Source organism: Microtus ochrogaster, linkage group LG3 (genome assembly GCF_000317375.1).
Source record: "Microtus ochrogaster isolate Prairie Vole_2 linkage group LG3, MicOch1.0, whole genome shotgun sequence".
Classification (NCBI taxonomy): domain Eukaryota; kingdom Metazoa; phylum Chordata; class Mammalia; order Rodentia; family Cricetidae; genus Microtus; species Microtus ochrogaster.
Genome location: NC_022029.1, coordinates 31,490,847 through 31,513,859, shown reverse-complemented (window position 1 = coordinate 31,513,859; position 23,013 = coordinate 31,490,847).

Below are 23,013 nucleotides of genomic sequence, written 5' to 3'. Positions count from 1 at the left end.
AAGCCTGCCCAAGCACCTAGGAACAATAATATGATTATAATTTTTCATGTGTTTCCTGAGTAAGTAGGGAAGGGGTAGGATTGAGTGTTGTTTTTGGTACTGGCCACCTGCTCTGAGGTTTCTTTATTTTTTTTTCCAGAATCCCCAAATCTATTGTCTGGAAATAGTGTTCCCCCCACTTCACAGCGCATCCTCAGGAATGACTGTTATGTGGAAGATAAAAGATAAAGTTTGAGAGATCTGAATAATGATTAGACAAAAGGGCCAAGATCCCCAAACGCTTTGTACTTCAAAATGAGTAAATTAAGTATAGCAGTTTTTTTTTTTTTTTTGGTTTGGTGTGTCTGTGGTCTGTGTGTGTGTGTGTTTGTGTGTGTATGCATGCGTGTGCGAGAGACAGAGATAAGATTGATAGATAGATTGATAGATAGATAGATAGATACATACATACATACATACATACATACATACATACATACATATTCTTGGAGCGCTTCTTAAATTAGAAATAAGGGCACTTATGAGAATAAGATATGAATTCAAAGACATTGTGGTCAGGAAAGCTTCAATTTACTGAGTATTGCATGGGCATCCACAAGGAAATCTTGGGAAACATAAATGAATGAAGTGTTATTGCAATCTATAACAGCAATAAATAATAACAAAGGAAATGAGATGAGTTAATTAGCCAGTGTCATATTAGCACTAATATAAGTGTATCTAAAATCTCAAGTGATTAATGCTAGCATTTCTGGGATCACCTAGCCAGCCTCGGGGTCCGGCTGTGCATGCGATGTCAGTATTCAGGCAAATGCTCTGTCAGCCCAGGGTCCAAGGGCTGCACCTCACTACATAATCTATGCATGTGTGCACACTGCTGTGTAAGTCTGTAAGCATGCTGCTAAGCCCCTTTGAAAGGGAGCTCCGCTCACTCCCCCCTCTCCCCACCACTTCCCTTTCTGAGGCAGGCCTCCACGAACTCCCCCTCCTTTCCACATCCTATCAATAAACTTTTAACATGTTTTTAAGTTGTATTCTTCTCGCAGTGGCTAAACTATAACAATTATATAAAGTTTCTCACCTAGGGTGCTGCCCAGGCACTTTGGCTAAACAGGAGATGGATAGATGGGCAGAGTGAGAATCAGGAACAGGGAATAGGGAATGGTTTAGAAGATAAAAGGTAAAAGATAGATTATGTAAGGTCTGTGGGGTCAACAAAAGTATTTGAATGAATTTCATACTTGCCCCAATGTCTGCAGATTTTAATTATACTTTTATAACCTGCATATATATATATATATATATATATATATTCACATACTTTATATAAATGCAGATAGACACCACTGTATCTACTTAATGCTATGACTTCATGGTTGCCAGTTCTTTCTCATATAAGTAACAAGAAAAAGGGAAATACAGCATGCCTGCAATATCCAAAGAGACATCCTTTTATTAAATGCAACCATGAAATGATATGGCTTAAAAAAGATTCATTGAAACCTCATCTTCCAGACACAATGTGAGTTTAAATAGATTCCACCTCTATTCAATCTCGGCTACAGGGCAATCACAACTGTAACTAACTCCTACGTCTTTCATCTTTGACAATGAAATTAAAATATTGCTTCATGCTACCGTTGGAGAGAACACTCAATAAATAATCCCAGTGCTGAAATAAAGCTGACGATAACAGCAGTGCCTTCCTATGAAGGTGGGCGTCGATGCTAATGAATAGGGGCTACGCATGCAGATTGAACAAACAGGCATTGTTTTTTAGGGACTTTGCAGAGAAGCTAGAGGCCAAGTAGCATGATTTGGAATAAAGAGCCAGTGTTTTCTAAAAGAAGGGATGCATAGGGAAAGTGAGGGAGAAATTTGGTATGGGAGATACCCCATCACAGAAACCAACCATGTACCTTACCAGTGCAGGGGAGATGGAGAGCAAATGCTAGCTGTAAGCACTCCCTGCTTCTAGTTTGGAATCTCTTAGATCCTAGGCCTTCCAAATCCTGGCTTCAAAGTGAAGAGAGTGCTTTTGCCTTGTGACAAAGGAAGTCGAATAAGACTTTTTTTTCTGGTTATCTGTATCAGTGTTGCCTGGGTGACACACTGACCTCTTCTATTTCTGTTAACCTGGCCCTTGGCTTTCCATGCAGCATCAGCTTAGAAAGCTCCCACAAAGAGATACATGTCTGAGTTTAGCTTAATTCACTTCACTTCAAAAGCACAGGGCAAGGTCCGCCACTGCCCTGTATCCTAATTATAAGATTGAGTACACAAAAGCCCCTTCCTTTTATAAAGTTTGTGGGCACTCCCTGGGTACTTCTATCTTATTCCAAAAAGACTTTGAAATATGTGGCATTGAATGACTTTCATGATTTCACAGAGTACCTGGAACTGAATTTGAGGTGTTAATTCTTTCCATAGTAAGTGCAACCAGAATGAGTTTTTAAATGCCTGCCATAAGAATGACATGCACAGTGCATGGAAAAAGATCAAAAACTTGGGCAAGTTAATGTCATAGTTCACTGTAAATGTAACTGTCTAACAGTGTAGGCAAAAACTGCAGGCAGTTCCTTGTGGACAGAAACAGTCAAAAATGCTAAGTAGATTCCAAACTACTTGCTACTAAAAACAAACAAACAAACAAAACACCCCGAACAACCCCCAAATAACAACAAACAAAGAAAAGAACCAATCAAACAGAAATCTCAGATTTACCTCTGAATAGATGCAGGGCTCTTGAGCCTGCAGAAGAGATGTGGGCTTCCACTCTAGGGTAGTAATGAGTAGGTTTCTCAGTGTTACTCTTAGTAGGATGCTATGAACACATCATAACCTGCTCACCTGCCTGTCAGAGGATGTGTGTGGACCCAGATTCTCTCACTTTAGTCTTTTTCCTTCAGTACTTGGTATACCAATGTACAGCGAAGGCCACTGGAGATACAACTGACAAATAGCTCAGGAATGAGTTCAATTTCTGTCCAAAAGTTCCCTGAAAAAACTCTCATCAGTCCTTTGTTAATAGAGCCCCAATCTATTCTCCAAAATATTAGAAGGCCAAGAGTATTTGAAGCCAAGACGTTTATCAGTGAACACCATTTGTTTGAATTTAAAATGTAGCATAATACCTTTTGTGCCAAATTGTAACTTCTATGGATTTTTACTTATATCAGGTGAAAACAAAAGGCCTGGGTTCCATGTGTCAGTCCAAATCACAGGAACCTCTAGATTCTAGAAGCATCCATTTCTGTGGTATGTTCTATTGAGGCAGAGTCCTGTTGCAGCTCAGATATGCATTGGCAATTATGACTAATAAAGCAGAATAGAAAAGCATATAGTGGGAAAAAAACTCATAAGAAGTACACTAGTACAAACAAATTATATTTGAGAAATAGCAATCAGGCTCTCCGCAGTGAATTAACTTTGTGACATCGGCTGAGAGGTGACCTCTCTGGATATTTATGTAAACCTAGGATAATATGTGAGAAAATAAATTTTGGAAGGGTGGAGTACAATTATACAGTAAATAATCTGAACAAAAGCCTCAACTCATGGTAGTTGTTAGAAATTTTCCTAACGCGAGCTCTCTGCGGACACAAAAATCCCAATCAAGCCAAATCACAACAAGCCAAATTAAAAAATATCCAGGTTTAATGGGATTCCTGTGCTCTCAGGTGGCCCCAAGGGGGAACCAGGAAGCCGTGACCATGACCACTGGGGAGAGAGGAAAGGGACCACAAGGGAACTTTCTGGGGAAGCAGTTTAAATACACTTGGAGAGTGGTCAAGATATTGGCGGGCTGTCTTGACCCTCCTCCAGGGAGGAGTCAAGGCTTGGTGGGCCCAGGGATGGGCCTCCAATGATGGAGGCTGGAGACCAGGACTTGGGACTTACAGTAGTGTCATTAATTGAGTAATGTAAGGAAAATAATGAAGACTGTATCATTAATTTTCATTTAATCCCACATTTTATTTATAAAATTCTTAATCTATGGTGTAGAGTTTGTGTCTACATAGATCATGATCCTTTCTCTGCTGCCCAACCAGAGACAAGAGACCAATCCAGGGATGATTGATCACAAGACTGAAGGAGCTGAAATATGCCACCCCCAGCTTGATACCATGCGGTTGTATTTTCAGTTTTGTTAATACTTTGGGTGAAATTTGTTTCTCTAACATAAAAAATGGGAAGAGGAGACACTGGTCACGATTGGATATGCAAACAGACAAAATTTTGGCTTACATAAAAGTAAATTTCCTGAAATAATTCCAACATTAATTAGAAAATAAGACAAAGCCTTCACTTATATTGATGGCAGGGCTTTTAAGAACAGGAGTCAACAGGTAATGAAAAGTGACTTAACATAAGAAGAGAATGGAAAAAAGGTACCAAATTTGGTGAAAACACGTCTACTTTACAGGAGCTATTATTTATTTAAGCTTCCCAACAGTATATACTTATTTTAAATAAAGATAAATTAAAATGTGAGTTAGTTAGATAATCCGTCCATAGTAATAAAAGCTACAAACAGAATTAAGATTTGAGTCATACTAACCTGGGTTCTAGCTGTCCCTAGTATATATCTGAAATTCACTGAGGGTCTACCAAATACTCATTGCTTCAGTGAGTATTCCAGAAAAGAAGGGAAATTAAACGCTGACACCAGTATTAAGAGGCAATTTTGTCCAATATGTTTAAATTATAGGCGGTTGACTCACCTTCTCAGGATGATGGAACTTTTATTCAGAATAAAAGCAAAGTTTTCTCTGAGTTTCATATACATTTGAGCTGAAGACGTTTTGTTGAAAATGACAAAAGAAAATGCCTTAGGAGTGATGCTTAGGGAAAGTCCATAACGGCTAATGATACGAGTATAAGTACATAATTGTCAACGGTATGAAAGTGTCCAGAGAAATCATGCCCCCAGAGGAGGCTGAAGATTTACAAACAAACCTCAGTTAGGTGGCCACCGAGGAATCATTATGTCCACTGAACTAAGACTAGTCATTCCTCTGTTATGACATCTCCATGTTTAGTGAAGGGAACAAAAGCTATCATTGATATAAGACCTCATTTAGCCTTCAATGAAAGTAAGGCGAAAGCTAACTTTTATGTTTCCCATTTGACCCTATTCCAACATTAGTAGAAATGTAAATAATCAAAAGACCTCTCTTAAAAAGCTTGAATGAACTCTGAAAACATTTATAACATCTCCTCCTGGTTTTACTTACATGGAAATTACCAGAAAATCTTTCAAATACAGATATGAAGTTTTTGTTTGCCCATTTTTAAGAAATAGCAGATGAAACAGTTGAGATGACTTTCTGGACTCACTCAATCCCTGGAGAGTCACCAAAAGCCTTTTACTGAGTGTGGTGCACCATTGAAGATGAAGAGAACAAGTTCCTTATCCTTTGAAAGGAATACAGGGCAAAGCCCAGGACCCAGGAAAGACTTTGAGTCCTGAAGTAGAATTATCTAAGACCATCCTGCAGGATCTCCTGTGTGTTTCTCCACTTGTTTTCCCTCAACAAACTGCTGCAGGATTTATTGGGAGGATCTAAGCTAAGGTGCCCACTCAGAGGCTGCACTGAGCCCCGTGGTCTACCTGGCACTTGTCCATAGACATTGTCAGTTGTCACTACATGGGGTGGTTTGGCTCTCTGCTGTGCAATGGGTGAGAAGCAGGGAAGCGACTAAGCATCCTACAATCCACAGAACAGCCTGCCATGAGAAAGAACTAACCACCCCAAAATATCAGGGTCAAGGGAGTAGAGCCTTAAAATAAAACAAGAATGAAGATCAAACTCTTTTTAATAGGCTCCATCCTCCCCCATCGGAGTCCTTTGCTATATCTCATGCAAACAGGCCCTACCTAGCAAACTTCAGCACTGACCTTGCTTCAAGGCACATCATCTGTCACCATCAAGGCATAGCCTTTCTTTTTAAAGTACACCATTAGTTCCTTCTCCCACCAGAGGCTTCTCTAATAGTCAGGGCATGCTGTGACTGGGAAATAGGTATCCCTATCAGACAGCTTTAGAGAAGAGGAAGCATTCTGCAGTGTTTATAAGTCTTAAAGAATTCTAAATATCTCCCACTCAACGCATTCAGGCAAAATGACGGTATAATTTCTGTGCCGGGTGGCACACTTTCAAACTGTTATGTGTCTCATGAACCAACCATAGCTAATGTGCTGTCTTCCCTTAATCAAATCTGCATTGTAATTTCTATAAAAAATCAATTAAGCACAAGGAGCAATTACTTATTTTTTTCATCACAGTATAATTTACTTTCCTAAAGCAGTCACATGAAATTGCAAAGGAGAAGAAAATCTCATCTACCTCAGTCTATTTAAACAAAGCATGCATTCTTTTAAAGGAATATGAGGAAGCCATGCCAAATATGCAGTGTATCCTTCACACATAATTCCCCTTTTGATCAATTTTAATATACAGTAGTGGGTAACAGAGCTTAATAGCAAGTATAGAATTTCTTCGTAGAAAAAGATATTTTTTTTTTCCTAGTCAATATTTTGGCTGAAAACTTTCCCTGGAGTCTCATAGTGACAGTATAATCAGAAAACAATCTGCTCACCAACCTCATCAAATCAGCTTGATAGCTGACCCACTACAGGTGCCAAATAACATTTGTGTCAAGTTTCACAAAACCCACCCTTGCTTACATTTCATCCCTAACTCCACTCATCATTATGTATGTTTTGAGCGTGGACTTTTTGGCTAAGTGTGTGTGTGTGTGTGTGTGTGTGTGTGTGTGTGTGTGTGTGTGTGTGGTTATGTGCACATGAGTGCAGATGTCAGTTCCTCTAGAGCTGGGGTTACAGGTGGTCATAAACCACCTGGCATAGGGAGTGAAAATCAATCTCTGGTCTGCTCCAGGATTAGCTCTGACCACTGAGCCATTCTCCACACCCCTCTCAAAACATCACCAAGGGAAATTTTTACTAATTGCTGAGATAGGATTTACATTAGCTTAGGGAAACATGGCACTATCATTAGCTGAGATTATCATTCCCAGACAGATCAGTTCACTGCAATTTTCATTATAGAACAATCATATTGGGGACTTCTTAAGTAGATGTGGGAGAACCTAAATGTGCGTATTTTTTTAAAGCAAGGTCTCAACTGATTCCTGACTACTAAATCTGGGGAACTCACTGTATTAAGAGCCCAAGCTTGTTTTCTTTCCCCCACTTTTCTGTTATCAATATTATATGACCAGAAGACTAACAATAAGTCTCTCTCTCACTTGGATGACCTCATTTTCTCTGCCTCCTTTTGCTTTCCTTTCTTCTCTTTCTTGACTTCCTTTTTTTTTCCCTTGTACCATAACCTTCTGTAAGGTTTCTCAGCCCAAGGTTTAATTTGGCTGAAAAAACATGTCTGAGGTATTTTACCTAAAACAGATTTGTCCTCTATAGTGAACCAATGAAGACTTAAATATTCACTTTCTTTTCCTTCTTATTTTCCTAATTCAGTGTTATGGACTGAAACCAGAATAGTCTGCATTCTTTGCTAGTGCCTTCCACTGCACCACACTCCTGGTGCTGTATGCCCCTCTGTGATACTTCTTTGTACTCTGAAATCTTAGTGAGTGAACCACACATAGCATCCGTGTTTGTGTGAACACACTGTGGCCATAGTTTCGAGCTTATTCACTGCATGCATCTTCCCCTTTAAAAAAAAAAACCTGCTGAAATGATTGGCTCACAATCAATGCATATCAAACATGGTTCCTGTAGGGCCCATGGGTCTACCCCTGCTCCTGGGTTTCATCTTGTGGACAGTTTCCCTCCAGCCATCTAAACATCCTGTTTGTTCCTGTGCTCCCTCTGTCTCACCTGGTGATTAGCTATAGGGCCATTTTTTACTCCACTTTGGGCGTGATAATTTCCCACCTGCCTGGGGTGAATTCCATTGTGCAGCAGCTAGGTAAATAAGGTTTTTCCTAAGCTTGAATAAATGGCATTCAGCTGATCTCCTTTCAAATAACCCAGGTCTCTTCTATGTTCTTTCAATCTGTAGGCCCTTGCCTGCCTCGCCAACGGTACACTGGCATGCAAACTGTACCAAGAGTAACACAGGAGTTACAGTTCTGACAACAATGCAGTAGCCTTGTGCCTAGCAAGAAATATTTCATCACTCAATGACCCAAGGGTCAAAAGAGATTAAATTACACAGCCAACAACACCCATTACTTCTGGAGGAAAGAGCAATCGATCACAATGCTACTCTATTTGCCTTGTTGGCCATGATGTTGGCTATTAATGAGCGGACTTTGTAGAAGAAATGTTAAGTGAGTTTGGTGTGGTTGCTAGGTGCTGTGCAAGAATGAAGGCCTGAAGACAAACCCAGAACTCAACAAAAACATGTAATTAAATAAGTAAATAAAAACATCTGGAAGCTACAGTGGGTGTCTCTATTCCCAACCTTGTCAGAGGGAGCACAGACAGGGTAGGCTTCACAGCATGGAGCTTGCTAGTCAGCTACTCTGGCCAAAATAGGGAGGCTTAAGCCCCATCTCAATAAAAAAGATGGACAGCTTATAGGAATGATACCAAAGTAGACCTCTGACCTCTGCATGCACACACACATATGAATATGGATATTCATACCCATACCCATGCATGCATACAATGGGATTCCAAACATTGTCCATTCTGTGCATGGTCTCCATAGAGATAATCAAACTCAAACATGATCACTGTGAAATGTGTTGATTATTCTTAGAAAAAGCAGACATTTTTACACAACACAAAACATGTACATAGAGAGGGGAATGGAAATGAAAACCCACAGAAAGAGTGCTGGGATGCATCTTTATGGCAGGAAAGTTCGGGCTAGGTGGGTTACAAGACAGGGCCTGCAGTTGTCAGAAGCTGTGAGCCCCCATGGACACTGCTAGCGTTCCATTTCAGATTCCTCTTCAGCCAGAACTGGGACATAATGAGTTTTTTCTTTTGTAGTGCAGATACATGAGCAACCTTAGTAAACTAATGTACCGTTTTCCACAATATAACTGGCATAAAAATTCTCACAATAACAAAGGCCTCTTTTCCTGTTTCCTCTTAGGAAACTTGCCTGACACTCATTTCTTGGGATTTGACTGCATTTACATACAAGTTTAATCTAAGAACTGCTAATAAAATTTCAAGTGCAGGAAAAATATAGTCAATGAAGATATTTTCAGATGATAATTTGATATTTTTCTCACAGACAACTTTAATGTTATCTTTTCTACTCTCATATCACAAAGAAGAATGGAAGAAAATTTAAAAATTCAAAACCTTACTTTCTGCATCAAACTGTTCAACTAATGGGTTTTTGTTTCAAAGGTTTAAAAAGAAACATTAAAGATTAAAAAAGAATTCTCTGATTTCATCTCTGCCTGTGGTATCATTATGTCTACCAGCAATAAATATCAATTATAAGACACTTCACAGCTCTATGTGAGAATTCATGAATGCTAATCTCATTATCTCGTAAGTCTCCTTTGCTCTCAATAGTTCGAAGCATAGTACACTTCAATGCATATTTTGTAGACTTATTAATGTTTTCTGAGATGGTTTCTATGCTGAGAAATCACTTGCATGCCCTTCCTTTGCTGGCAAAATTAACTTGGGGAGCTTTAAAGCATGTCTTTGCAAATTGGGAGGCTGACTTGACAAAGGATGTTTCCTGCCTGTGACTACTTGAGGTCTAGTTATAAAATCCTGTGGAAAGCTTAGAGTCAGGATCCTAGTAAAATTAACACTACCAAATATGACCTATTCCACACATAGGACATCTCTTTCAAAGGCAACATGTACCTTTTCATTGTTCTTTAGATACAAGACTTGGCTATGCTGAGGTTATAGGTGTGCACTCCCTCACCCACAACAAATGGCCTCTGATGCTCTCCATAACTTGGGGCCTTGATAGTTTTGCTATTCTTTTGTATTTGGGGGCTCATCCTTTGACACACAAATATATTCCATTTCCCTGTGAACAACCTCGGAGGCTTTATTGTCCTTTAAATTTTTTCTTGGTTGACATTTAGCATATAATCCATTCACCAGCCTTCGCAATACCCACAGTGGAAAATGAGGAGACATTAAATATCACAGAGATTTTCCTACTGACATATATTTCATTTTTTTTCAAATAGCAAATCAATTTTATATGCAAAAACAATCTGTTAGATATGATTCTTTATAAAAAAGATATAGGAGTCAGCTTTTTAAACAGATTGATTTTTAACACAAATAAGATTTTCTTCTTCACACCAGTATTAAGTAGAACATAGGGCTCATGGATGTTACTGAGGAAAAGGAGTTTCTCATAGGAACTAACATGTATTCAGAGTCTGTTATGTGGAAAGAGATTGTATTGGGTACTCTTCAAACATTGTCTTCCTTAATCTCCACCCTAAACCTATGGAAAATAACATTTTCCTGAATTTACAGATGAGATATATAATCGGCCACACGACGTGAGACATCCATTTCAGAGCCACACCTCTTTCCCTGCAAGCACACGTCTGATCCCTCCATACAGCCTGCACTTTCTTTGATGATGTGAATTCAGAAAGCATGTTCCACTTTGAACAGAAAGAAACGAAAGTAACGGAGCAGGGATATTTTTTAGGCAAAGCGAAGCATATTCAAGGTAGGCCTGCTGTGTTTCCTTCTTATTTACATCCTCCCAGTCCAGGGACTTTAAATCAAAACCATCTGCTCTACAGCCTCAGGCACCTGCGGTACCCAGGATCATTCTCCATTTACCATGTGCTGTGTCCTCTCCGGACACCTCCTAAGAGTGAAAACTCCCATGCCTGCTTGGGGATGCAGTACAGTGGTATAGTGCTTTGTCTAGCATGTGTTAAGCTCTGGGTTTGATACCTAGCACCAAGAGTAAAGAAAAGGAGAGAAAGAATAAACCACCAGAACCAGAACAAAAGACCTTACATCAATCACGGTGGTGTGTGCTTATAATCCCATCACTCAGCAGGCTGAGACAGGAGGATTGTGAGTTGGTAGGCTGGCCTCTAATTTGCTTTGAAATATTTCTATTGATGAACAAAATACAATATATTTAATGAGAAACACAATTGAAAGAATTGAAATTAAAAGCACACTGCCTGCTATAAATAACGGAAACTACTATAAAGGAGTATCCTTCTGTAACAGTGTTCGCACTTCTTACTCTATTTAGGTGTGGGTGTGGCTTCGAATAATGCCTAATGATGGTCAACTTTATTATCTTCAGGAAAAGGAACAGTAATCATGCATCAACTTACACCGGGAAATAATAGCTAAGCAATGATTTACAACCGCAGCAATCACCCCTTTCTTTCTTTCTTTTTTTTTTTTTGTAACTCTGTTTTATAATTCAGACATGTAAACTCGCACTTCATTATTCTGGCAAAAAATCTCATTATAACATATCCTTTAAGCCTATTACTTCACATGAAATGACAAAGTGCATTTTATATGAATTCTGCTCTTGTTGTTTTAGTGGAGGTTTATTTAAATGCTTTACTTTTTCGTAAGGTGAATTTTCCTTTCTCTGTTTAAATATATGGCTGGGAAGAAAACACATAGCCCTAAAATTGACAGATCTATGACTTAGTACAATGTCTTCCTCTGCAGACTCCCTGAGGAATAGTTCCACAATGAGCAAGTTAAGTAAATAAAAGAAAAACACAAAACCTAAAAAGGGTTTCAATGTGTTTTGTGCCCATGCATTATGCATTATTTCCCCTAACTTAAAGACGGATGGTTTCTCTTCCATACCATGTCTTTCATTAAGCCTGGTTTGAATATTGAAGCATAATATAATAGCTGTTCCCTAGTCTGCCTGTACTCATAAGTACTCAGTAAGAAAATCTACCTTTCTATTTTTAAGATAAGGTTTCACTATTTAGCTAAAGCTAGCCTGAAACTTGTTATGTAGCCTAGACATTAAGGCCCATGCTAACACTCATTTTCTGTTTGTATGTTTATCTAATCATTGGTGAACTTTATTATGGTTGTTTGCTTCTCAAAGGCAGGGACTTGTGCTATAACCCTGATTCATTTCACTTCATATTTAGTCTATTATGAAAATAGGCTACTTTAAAATATGTCTTGTGGTTAATTTGCTTTTTGAGTAGAACTGTGAGGGTAAAATGCATGCCAATGAACTTTGATCTCTGTATAAACTACAGTTATTCCCGAACAGGGGTTCTCAACCTTCCTAATGCTGGGACCCTTTAATGCATTTAATACAGTTCCTCATGTTGGGGTGATGCCCAGCCATAAAATTATTTTTCTGCTACTTAATGACTGTAATTTTGCTATTGTTATGAAGCATAGGGTAAACATCTGTGCTTTCCAATGGTGACCCATTGAGAGCCACTGATCTAGAGTGTTCCTGAAAGGCCAATGGATTAATTATTAAATCCCATAAGCCTCAGACTCAGAAGGTAATATTTTACTGCATCTCACTCTTTTCCTACCCATTTGTTTTCTTTCTACTGTATGACAAGGAGGAAGATACACAGATATATGAAAAGTTTGCTTACCTCTGCTTTGGGAAAATATCTATAATAATAATCGCAGTGGCCAGAGACAAGCCAACCTCCAGTTCTTGCCTGCTTTTCCTAAGGGAGAACAGCTAGAGGATCAACCAATTGTCAAATAGATCACTCATGGATACAGTGAATTCTACACCCGGATCCAAAAGGCATTCAAAGGGACACAGATGCTGAAAGTATAATGAAGGTGTGACAATGGCCTGTGACATAGACCTGGTAATTGCCCACAGCGTCTAGCACCCACTTCAGCAGAAGAGCTATATATAAATAATTCTGCCCAAAGATGACTTACAGGTTTGGGGAGGGGAAGGATCTCTCCAAGGTGCTAAACTCCTTTTTCTGATCTGAGCTAATTATGTAGCCCAAACCTGGTGTGGGAAGTACTTCTGTCTATGTGTTGCTTTTATTGGTTAATGGATAAAGTACTGCTTTGAGTCTCTGGCAAAGGCAGAACAGAACTAGGCGGGAAAAACTAGGCTGTATGTTGGGAGAAAGAAGGACAGAGTCAGAGAGACGCCACGGAGCAGCCACTCGAGACAGACATGCTTAAAATTTGCTGGTAAACCATGACCTCATGGAGAAACACAGATTAATAGAAATGGGTTAAATTAATATGTAAGAGTTAGCCAATAAGAAGCAAGAGCTAAAGGGCCAAGCAGTGATTTAATTAATACAGTTTTTGTGTGATTATTTTGGGGCTGGGAACCAACAAGCAGTACCCTTCTCCAACACACACCTAGCACTGATTTTGCTTATATGTCAAATTTTATTGATTATTGACATTAGAAATGAATATGTATTATATTCTACCTATTTTTAAATAATATTAGTATAGCAAACTTAAATGTATGTATGAGGAATCACTGAGGAAATTTAAATAAATAAAAGTTTTGTGTAATTAAATGAAAGACAATCAAACCAAAAACTATAGCAAGTGAGGCATTAAACAATTTAAGCTTAGGGTTTGTGGACTTTCTGGAAATGGATTGATGTATTGGCTAGCCTCAGATGCTCTCCTATCATTAAATATCACAGTATATTTTTTTTGTCTGCCAGGATCATCCATCACATTGAATTTTAAGATCATCTTACACAGATTTTTTTTCAATGAGCTAAAGTTTGACATGACACAGCATGTCTGCCTATAGATGGAATAGCAACATATTAAGTGAAGATCTTAGTGTCATTGGCTTTAAGAATTCTGTAAACAATCCAGGCAGAATTCAGTCTCTCCCCCAATTACCATAGATGTTAATGCAATCCCTTGTGAATATGTTGGCACATTTTAGGAAAAGGTGACTTCTAGCAGACACTGAAAACAGTCTCTCTAGCCAGGCCCAGCTCCTCACAGGGTTCTGTACCATCTTATAAGCAGATGCAGAGAATGAGGTGGAGTGACGTGCAGCCCAAAGAGGATCAGAGTTTTCCAGTGAGAGCTCAGGATTTATTTAAGGATGATTCTAATGACCCTTTAAAACTAGCCAGTTCTAGTCTTAATATTAATATAAATGCTTAAGCATATGTTCTAAAAATTTGTAAAAAAAGAGATAACGATATTTTTTATCACAAATTGTACATGTTTAAAAAGAAACATATGCTTAACTTTGCTTAAAACAGTGTATAAATGAATCAGCAATAACATGGTACACATAACAAAAATAAAAATATATGTATTTATCTATCAGTTTAAAATAAACTTGGCAAAAGTAATATGAAAGATTTCAAAGGAAATTCAAATATAACCGAAGTAAATTCTTTCTCAATGATGTCTATATATATTTCCTTAGAGCCATACCCAAATACTTTATATTACTCCATTCATTTGCCTAGCAATTGTAGAATCTACAATGGACTGAGTGTAATCTGAAAGGGGAGATGTTAGGTAGGTGCTTTCATAGAGCCAAAGGCTCAAACACAACCCACTCTTCATTCCCCAAATGAAGTGCTCACTTGTCAAATCGGTTAGTATTTTAGATTAGCATCTCTCCCTTTGCAAGGATCCAGAAAACAGCTTACTGTTTGGTGGCTATTCCTGCAGGAGAATCTGATTTTATTTCTCTGTATTTTCAGGCTCCATAAAATATGAGAAATTCAGTTTTAATCCATAAGAAACAAACTATTTCTGTGGATAAGCAGCCAGAACATTCTTGGGTCAGAGAAGAGGAGACAGTTTACAGTGATATACACGTGTCTTTGAGAACCAGATCAAGGTCACTAGTGTGTTTCACATCCATTGCCAAACATCCGGCAGACAGTGCTGATCTGAGGGCATCAGCTCCATGAGCTGAATCTCAATGACTCCATTAAGGAGGAATAATTCACTATCTTTTCCCTTCAGTGAAAACATAAAAGTTTACTTGTAAATTTCCGATATAAAAATACAATGTTTGAACGATTCATTTGAATGTGCTTTAAGCTCAGCCTATTCAATGCCTTTACTGAAGCTGCCACAGCATCCTCTCCCACGAACACCCAGAGGATATTATACTGGCAATACATATTCTTCACATCATTCCAACATTCAATTTAGCTACAAAACATTCACAAGCAGTCTGTTCAGGTCAGTTGTGGCTTTAGAACCTGTGATCTACCTAACTCTAAATATTTTTTTTTTATGGTTAAACATCTTATGTGAAAGCTACTTATACAATTTAGAATTTAGATCAGTTATTTCCTTGAAATATTTTTGACAGACTGTCTTTAAAAGTGTCCCCCACACAGTGTAATATATTACTATACACAGAGAGAGACAGAAATATCTCGACTAATGTAATACTTTACAGTGTTTTGAAACTTGTGAGTGAAGCAAAGTATGCATATTGTTGAATGCTAGTACCTTTTGGAGAGACAGCACCTGATACTTCAAGAACATCCACATCACTAATAAGCATTACACTCAGAAACTCCTTATAATATAAACAGCTACACTAAGTAGCATTAGTAGTAGAAACCTTTGGCTGAGTTCCATCTGCATATATTCAATTTCCTGAATACCTCTTAAGAATAATTTTCCCTTGCTTGACACAACACAGAAATTAATCAGCATAATAAGTAAGCTAAGACTTTAATAGAAACTTTCTAACCTTGAAATCAGGCATAGAAAATATGTATCTAGGTAAGAGGTTCAGAAATCCTAAAAACATAATAGACAGAGGAAGCAAAGTTTTCCATGAATAATGATCACATTTAAATATTGCCTGCCAAAAAATGAAGCAGGCTCTTTTTTTTTAAATTGTGTGTGTATGTATGTTCATGTGTGTGTATGAGCATGTGTGGATGCATGTGGAGTCCAGAAGTGTCTTCTTGGGGGCTCTCTCCATTTTGGTATTGAAGGAGAGTCTCACTGAACCTAAAGCTCAATTGGACTTACTGGCTATCAAGTTCCAAAGATCTTTTTGTCCAGGAATTACAGTCACGGTCACCACTTTCGCTTTTTACATGGATGCGAGGTCCTCAGGATGTTCAACAAGCATTTTACTAGGGCAACTCTTTCCCCACCATCTGAAGTGTGATATGTTTGCCTTTGTTCCAGAAACACGACTTATCTTTCCTCGTCTCAAAGACACATTGAATAACTGTATAAAAATACCATGACTTTGGATTTGCTGCTCTAAGAAGTTTTGGGTATCAGAGCTTGATAACTCTCCCAATTAGTTTTGCACCAAGTTATTCTATTGTTATTTCTAAATGTTATCATCACTGTCCTCAAAAGACAGACAAGCAGCTGTCTCGTCCAGTGTAGCACCTGGCTGCTTTCTGCACACATTACAAAGGACATCACCTATCAAGAATCAAGATACAGGTTTCGCTTTGTCCTTGAGATTGTTTGCCTCACATTGTACATTGTTTTTGCACCTTATGAAATAAGGTTGACGATTTGCAATTTGTCTTTCGAGACAGAAAAGCTGCAGCCAGTGTTTTAGCGTTCCTCTGAATATTCAACCCATGTCAGGAACAATATTGCTCTTCTATGAGGAGGAGAAACGGCCATGAAGATTTACAATCTGACCTCAGAATAGGTTTGTGGTACCTTGACTATCTTGGTATAAATTTTTTTTGTGACTCCAATAAAAGACATTAATCTAACCTTCAGATGTCAAAACGTGAAAAACAACCATGTTGATTAATAAACTTTATACTTGAATTATAGCATCTCATCAAATTCTAAAAAAACATAACTTGTTATTACTTTAACAATCTGTTAACAGTGTCAATTTAATGTACAGAGATAGTTTTATATTATGAGCCCTCGAGAAAAAATGAAAAGTTCAGAAACCATTAAGATATCCACATGTAGCAGTACAACTTAGTGCTTCTAGGCTTCACTTCCCACTAACTAAATCTAACTGTATGTATACACAAAAGTTCACATAAAATGGAACTACATTATGTTTTGAAGTTACTTGATCATATATTTGTATTGTATTTGAACACTCAACTTTATGGAATATATATTTAGATTAAATTGCTAGATTAAACCTTCTAAAATACTTTTGTGATTTTTTTCAGTGGGAAAATATATAATCAGTGGAAAATAGCTTATATTTTGCAATATGTGCCTGCTAAGATAATGATGAATTGAATACTAAATTGCATGGAAGTATTGATATGATTACATATATACCTTCCAAGTTAGACCAAACCAATTATTCACAAGGCAAGGTGGCAAAGAACCATCATATTAGTGCAACACCCCAAAATTACAGTGTAAAATTGCCCCAAAATGTAGGAAATCTCTGATTTTAGTCTTCAAAAAATGTTCTTTATAAATCAAAGTTCAATCTCATAAAAAGGAATTTGCTTGTTACAAAGACTGAAGTACGTGTGTGTGTGTGTGTGTGTGTGTGTGTGTGTGACAGAGAGAGAGAGAGAGAGAGAGAGAGAGAGAGAGAGAGAGAGCATGTGCGCACGTGAAACAATTCCAGCTCATTTTGTGGAAATACATAGATATACATTCAAATAATTTCATTGAACAATATATGGAATGTATAATATATACACTGTATAATTTTGCTTGTATTTGAGATATTTAAACTCTTACATTATGCAAAAATATATATTTCATATAGCTGCAGAAAATTAAGCTAATAGATCTAGGTCTGAAAAGAAGAGAGAGCAGAAAGTTGGATCTTAGAAGAGAATAAAGCTGCGTAATTCCTGATAGGCTACATCATGAGAAATTGGATTTTTATAATTAAAAATACATACAGTAAATTAAAATAGATAATAAAATGGGTTAAATACTTAAATATGAATAAGTCTATATTTGTTAATTTTGCATAGCTACACTTCGATTAAATATTTTATATAGTTCTGATGTGGCTCTTTAGATGTTCGTTAAAATAAATGATAGAAAATAGTGAAATACTCTGTAGAATTCTGCATCTTCAGATTATAATTTTTTGACTTATAATTTTGTCTTCAATCTCCCTGAAAATGTACTGTCAATATGTTGCATTTGCATGTATCTAACACTATATGGGGCCACATGAAAGGACATATTTGCCAATACAAAATATGCTTGATTATCAGCAATTTTACATGGCTTACGTTATTACTTATAAACAATCTTTCACGCATTCTCATGTGATTAATAACTTTCTCATAAGAGGATTGAATACACGTACTAGGGAGCAGATTTATATGTGTGCCTTGATTGATGGTAGTAGGTGTGGACGTGGATCCACAACCCAGGGTCACAGAGCTGCTTTAATTAAAGGCTCAATGTTCACATTTTGGCTTTTCTTCCCATGCTTTCCACCTCCACACAAAACATTACTATGGAAATGAACAGAGCGCCTTACATCATTAAAATGTTATGATTTTCATGGCTTTCCTTACCTTATTTCTGTTGACCCTAATCTTTCATAATTAAAAAAAAGTCTGTTTTGTAAATACTTAAAATAAAAGATTACATTCCAGAGTTTTTCAAAAAACTACTCATTGCTTGTTCTCAGTGAGATGATTAAAAGCGAGAGCAACAATTGTAAGAACTGAATTTGTGTCCCTCATAAACATGGTAAGGTAACCATGGCAACTTTATACAAAATACAATAGCCATTCACTTTGTCTATGATTATAATATGCAAGAAAGGTTTCATCTCAAGTTTTAATTATTATAATTGTGAGATGATTTCTGAACTATCTTGTATCAGTTTGATTAAAAAAAAAACCTAACCACAACTAGTATTACAGTGGAAATAAAATGTAGCCCTATAGTTGGACTTAATTTGTTCCCTTCAAGGAAGGAAATTTTCAGGGAGAAAACAAAAAGACTGTGTTGTGCTTTCTGCCTCGGATGGATGCTGGAGCTCTATATAAGAGTCTTCCAATCAGATTCCCAGAGGATGCCATCAACACGGCAGAATCTTCATTATGTTGTTATCAGAAGATGAACTGGGCCCTTCTTTCTGACTTGCTGATTTACTGTTGATGACAATTCCTGTCATTGTGTTTAAGTACTCTCAACACCTTTTCCTTCAGAAATCCTGTTCTTTGATGAGGAGCTAGGTACATTTTAAAACTTTCTATTATTTAAGCAGGTGATTGTATGTTATGCAAACAACTGAGGTTAGGCTGGTCCCCAGTGTACAGGTGCACCAGACAGTGTGACAACAGATGTATGGGTAATTATAAAAGAGCTGTTGACATACCACCATCTCTGCCTCCTGCTAGAATGACGCTTGTTTAAAGCCTGCTATTTGATCAGCACAAGGGCTTAGGTAGTTAAAATTTTAAAGAATCTATGCTTCACATAGGAAAACTGAGCAATAATATGTGAGAAACATATTTAATGTGCCCAGTCACTTATGCCTCACAGCTTCTCTATATACATTTATGGAGCCACAGTGTTCCCCTTATCCCCATTTACACATAGTGAAACATTTACAATGTTTAAGGTGACATTTCTATTTTAGAAAAGATGTTTCAAAAGTTTATGGCTCCTTAATAAACTCTACATTCCATACATGGATAACATATCAAACTTAAAGTGTATCTCTGTGTGTGTTTATGATTTTAAAGGACAGTGAAAACACATTTAAACATGTCCTCACTTTCTCACCTCATCTTTGAAGCAAAGCATTATTGCATGCTGTTCTTTCCAAAGAGGCAATCATTTTACACAACATTTTATATCTTAAAGGATTCTCTGAGACTATCTTCTTTTAGATCAAACCATACATAAGCCTATTCAAAAAACCCAAAACAAACCCAAATAATAACAACAACAACAAAATCATGAAATGCCTCCCAACAGAAAATGGCATACACAAAAACTACTTTCTGTTTTTGAAAAATAACCACAGAACCTTTGTTATGTACAACATTAATGTAGACCTCAATTTTTAAGAAGCATCCACTATGATCAGTAGTGTAATTTGTACAACCAAATACATTAATATTGGGGGCAGGAGTGATAGCTCAGTGCTAGTGGCTGATTACCAGCAAACACGTGGCAGCTCACAACTGGCTGGAACTCCAGTCTCAGGAGAGCCAACACCCTCTTCTTTCCCATACAAGCACCAGTCATGTATATGGTACACAGATATACATGCAAGCAAGAAAGTCTATACACATTTTAAAATAGTTAATATGTAAGCATTAATATTTACCTTTTAATTATACTAGACTCAAGATTATTTTATTGTCATCATTTCTAAGAGCCAGAGACTTGTGATTTTTTTCCCCAATGTTAAAAGAAATTTTCTATAATGATAAATCAAAGTTGTGTTAGAAAAGATGATAGGTCCCACAGTCATCATCTACTATGGCCACTGAAGGCATTTGGTGGATGATGTTAGCTTGTGACCTTTAAGGAGAAACTCTCACTGACATCACAGTTTGATTTACACCGATCAGGAGCCCCTTGATGCCTGAGCTCTCAGAGCAGAAAAGTGAATTATGCTGTGAAAATATTCACAAGCCTTTTCCTCCATGGTGAAATAATCAGAAGACAAATGGTATACAGAATGGATTAGTGTGGTATTGGGGATGGAACCTAGGACTTTACCCTTGCTGGTCAAGTACTCAATCACTGAGGTACAGCCCAAGCACAGAACTTACTTAGAAATGTTGGAGAATTAATTCATATCCTTGAGAAAGCTAGGTCAATGACCCTGTACCCCAGGAATGCTAGGCTAATGACCCCTTACTCTCAAGAAAGCTAGGTCAGTTATCCCATATCCCCAGGAAGGCTGGGCTAATGACCCTATATCCCCAGGAATGCTAGGCTAATGACCCCTTATTCTCAGGAATGCTAGGCTAATAAGCCCTTATTCTTGGGAATGCTAGGCTGCTGACCCCAGGAATGCTGAGTTATTAAACTGTGGAAGGGGAACTTTCCCTTTAATAATTCAGTATAGTCGGTTTCCTCAAGATATAGAGAGGAAAGCAATATGCATTGCTCTAGTATTACGGTTACTTTACTTTTCAAGTATTTACGTTTCAAAATACAAGTTGGTGTTTAATTCCCGCATGACTTATATAAGAAACTCAGAAAGAACAAGTAGTACATAGAAAGGGGATCTCAAGGAAGCCAATTACTGTATTTCAGGATTGTGGATATCTGGTTTCTCACTAAGGGAAGAAGAGAAAGAAATCAGAGTGAATGAAGACAGAGGACATGGGCAAGAAAACTGTATTCAAAAAGGATATACAATAGTGAACATTTTCATAGTTAGACTCAATGGTTAGTAGAGTACAAAAGATTGCTGTATGTAGTAGACACCAGCACACTGCAACATGTGGTAAAAAAAAAATATTGAATTAATTCATGGAATCATAGCACCAAGGGAGACTAACTGAAAAACAAAAAGTCTAAACAGAGGGATGAGGAATAAGGAGATTCAGTCAGTGTCATAGAACCATTTTTTAAAAAATAAATAAATAAAACAACCTCCCCTAGACAAAAAGAAAGAAAATACAGGACTAGAAGGAAATTGCTAAAATAAAACAAAAATCCCAAAATTAACATATGCAAAAGAAGAAAATTCAAACTTTCATCCATGCATGGCCAGGAAAAGGCTAAGATGTCCACTCTACTCTCCCACATTCCAAAAAGCATGGTAAGTTCAAGTTAGAGTAAACAGAGGTTCAAGCAAGGTAAACAGAAGAAAATTTAATCAGAAAGGAAGATATAAAATTCTATGTAATTGTCAGTGTCACAGTCTATTGTAGAAAACCGGAAATACTTCACATCAAAATACACAAGTGAATGCTTAAAGCTAATAAATTAAGCAAAGTTATTCAGTATTAAAATAGCAATGAAGTAAGTTGTGTTAACACATACAACAATGACTACCATGATAAGAAAGTGTGAAAGCAATTCAGCTTGCAATAGCTTTGAAAATGCTTACACTCCTGTCAATACATTTAACTAAGGAGGTAAAAGACCCATACATGCAAAACTACAGTTTGTAAAGAAACCTGAGGATACAAATAATTAAAAATTTATTCCTTCGTTCAGGGATTGTATACTTTATATAGTTAAAATATCCAAACTGTCTAACGGAAGATATAGAGCCAAGGAAATTGTTTTCAAAATCTCATTGACAATTTATGCAGAAACAAAATTAAGTCATAAAATTCATATTCAACTATAAAGGTTTCAAATAGTCAAACAGTGCTGAGACAGCCTGTGGCTGCTGTGGATCGATTGCTCCCCTTGACTTCAGTAAATTTGCTTCTTCTCCTGTTCCAGCTGTTGTGGAACTGTTCAGCAGTGATGCTCTTCTCTCTTCACCATTAGTGTCTCTGGTGCTTTTCTTTATGAAGCCGCTTCCAGTTCAGGCCCCAGACCTCTCCATTCTTAACGCTTGGCTGATTCCGATTAATTTACTGCACAAGACTGTCTAGTCCTTCCGAACACCTTAGCCTTTTGGCCAGGTGACGGGCAGTCTTGGTCTTGTTCCTTGCCACAGAGTTATTTTAAGACCACAGACATCTTTTTCACTGATTTAATTTTTGAACAGAGGATATATTCATAAGCACAAAAAATCTAAAAGCAGAAAATGATATGTGTTGAAATTTCAGACTTACTCTTTCAGTGACTATTTTTTTTTCCTTCTATATCTATCTCCCTCCCTAGTTGAACCCGGAGTACTGTGCAATGTCGCTTTTATAAACTAGAATGTATAAAGTCAAGTTGTTTATACAAATGAGAAACCAAATTCTGATTTAAGGATCAGATTTCCAGGTGTCTCTAAGAGTCAATGGCAGCTACAGTGCCTGCTGTGCTCAGAGAAGCCAGTCAGTCACACAATCAGAGAAACAGATATTGAAGGTCTCCAGAGTGCGAACTCTCTTTTGCATTATTCAGAAGACAGTAACAGGCAACTTTCAAAGTTATTAAAATTAAAACTATGTCAAGACTATCATAAAATTATCACCAGAACATCATCTTCTAAATTCAGGAAAAGTGAGATTTTGTGT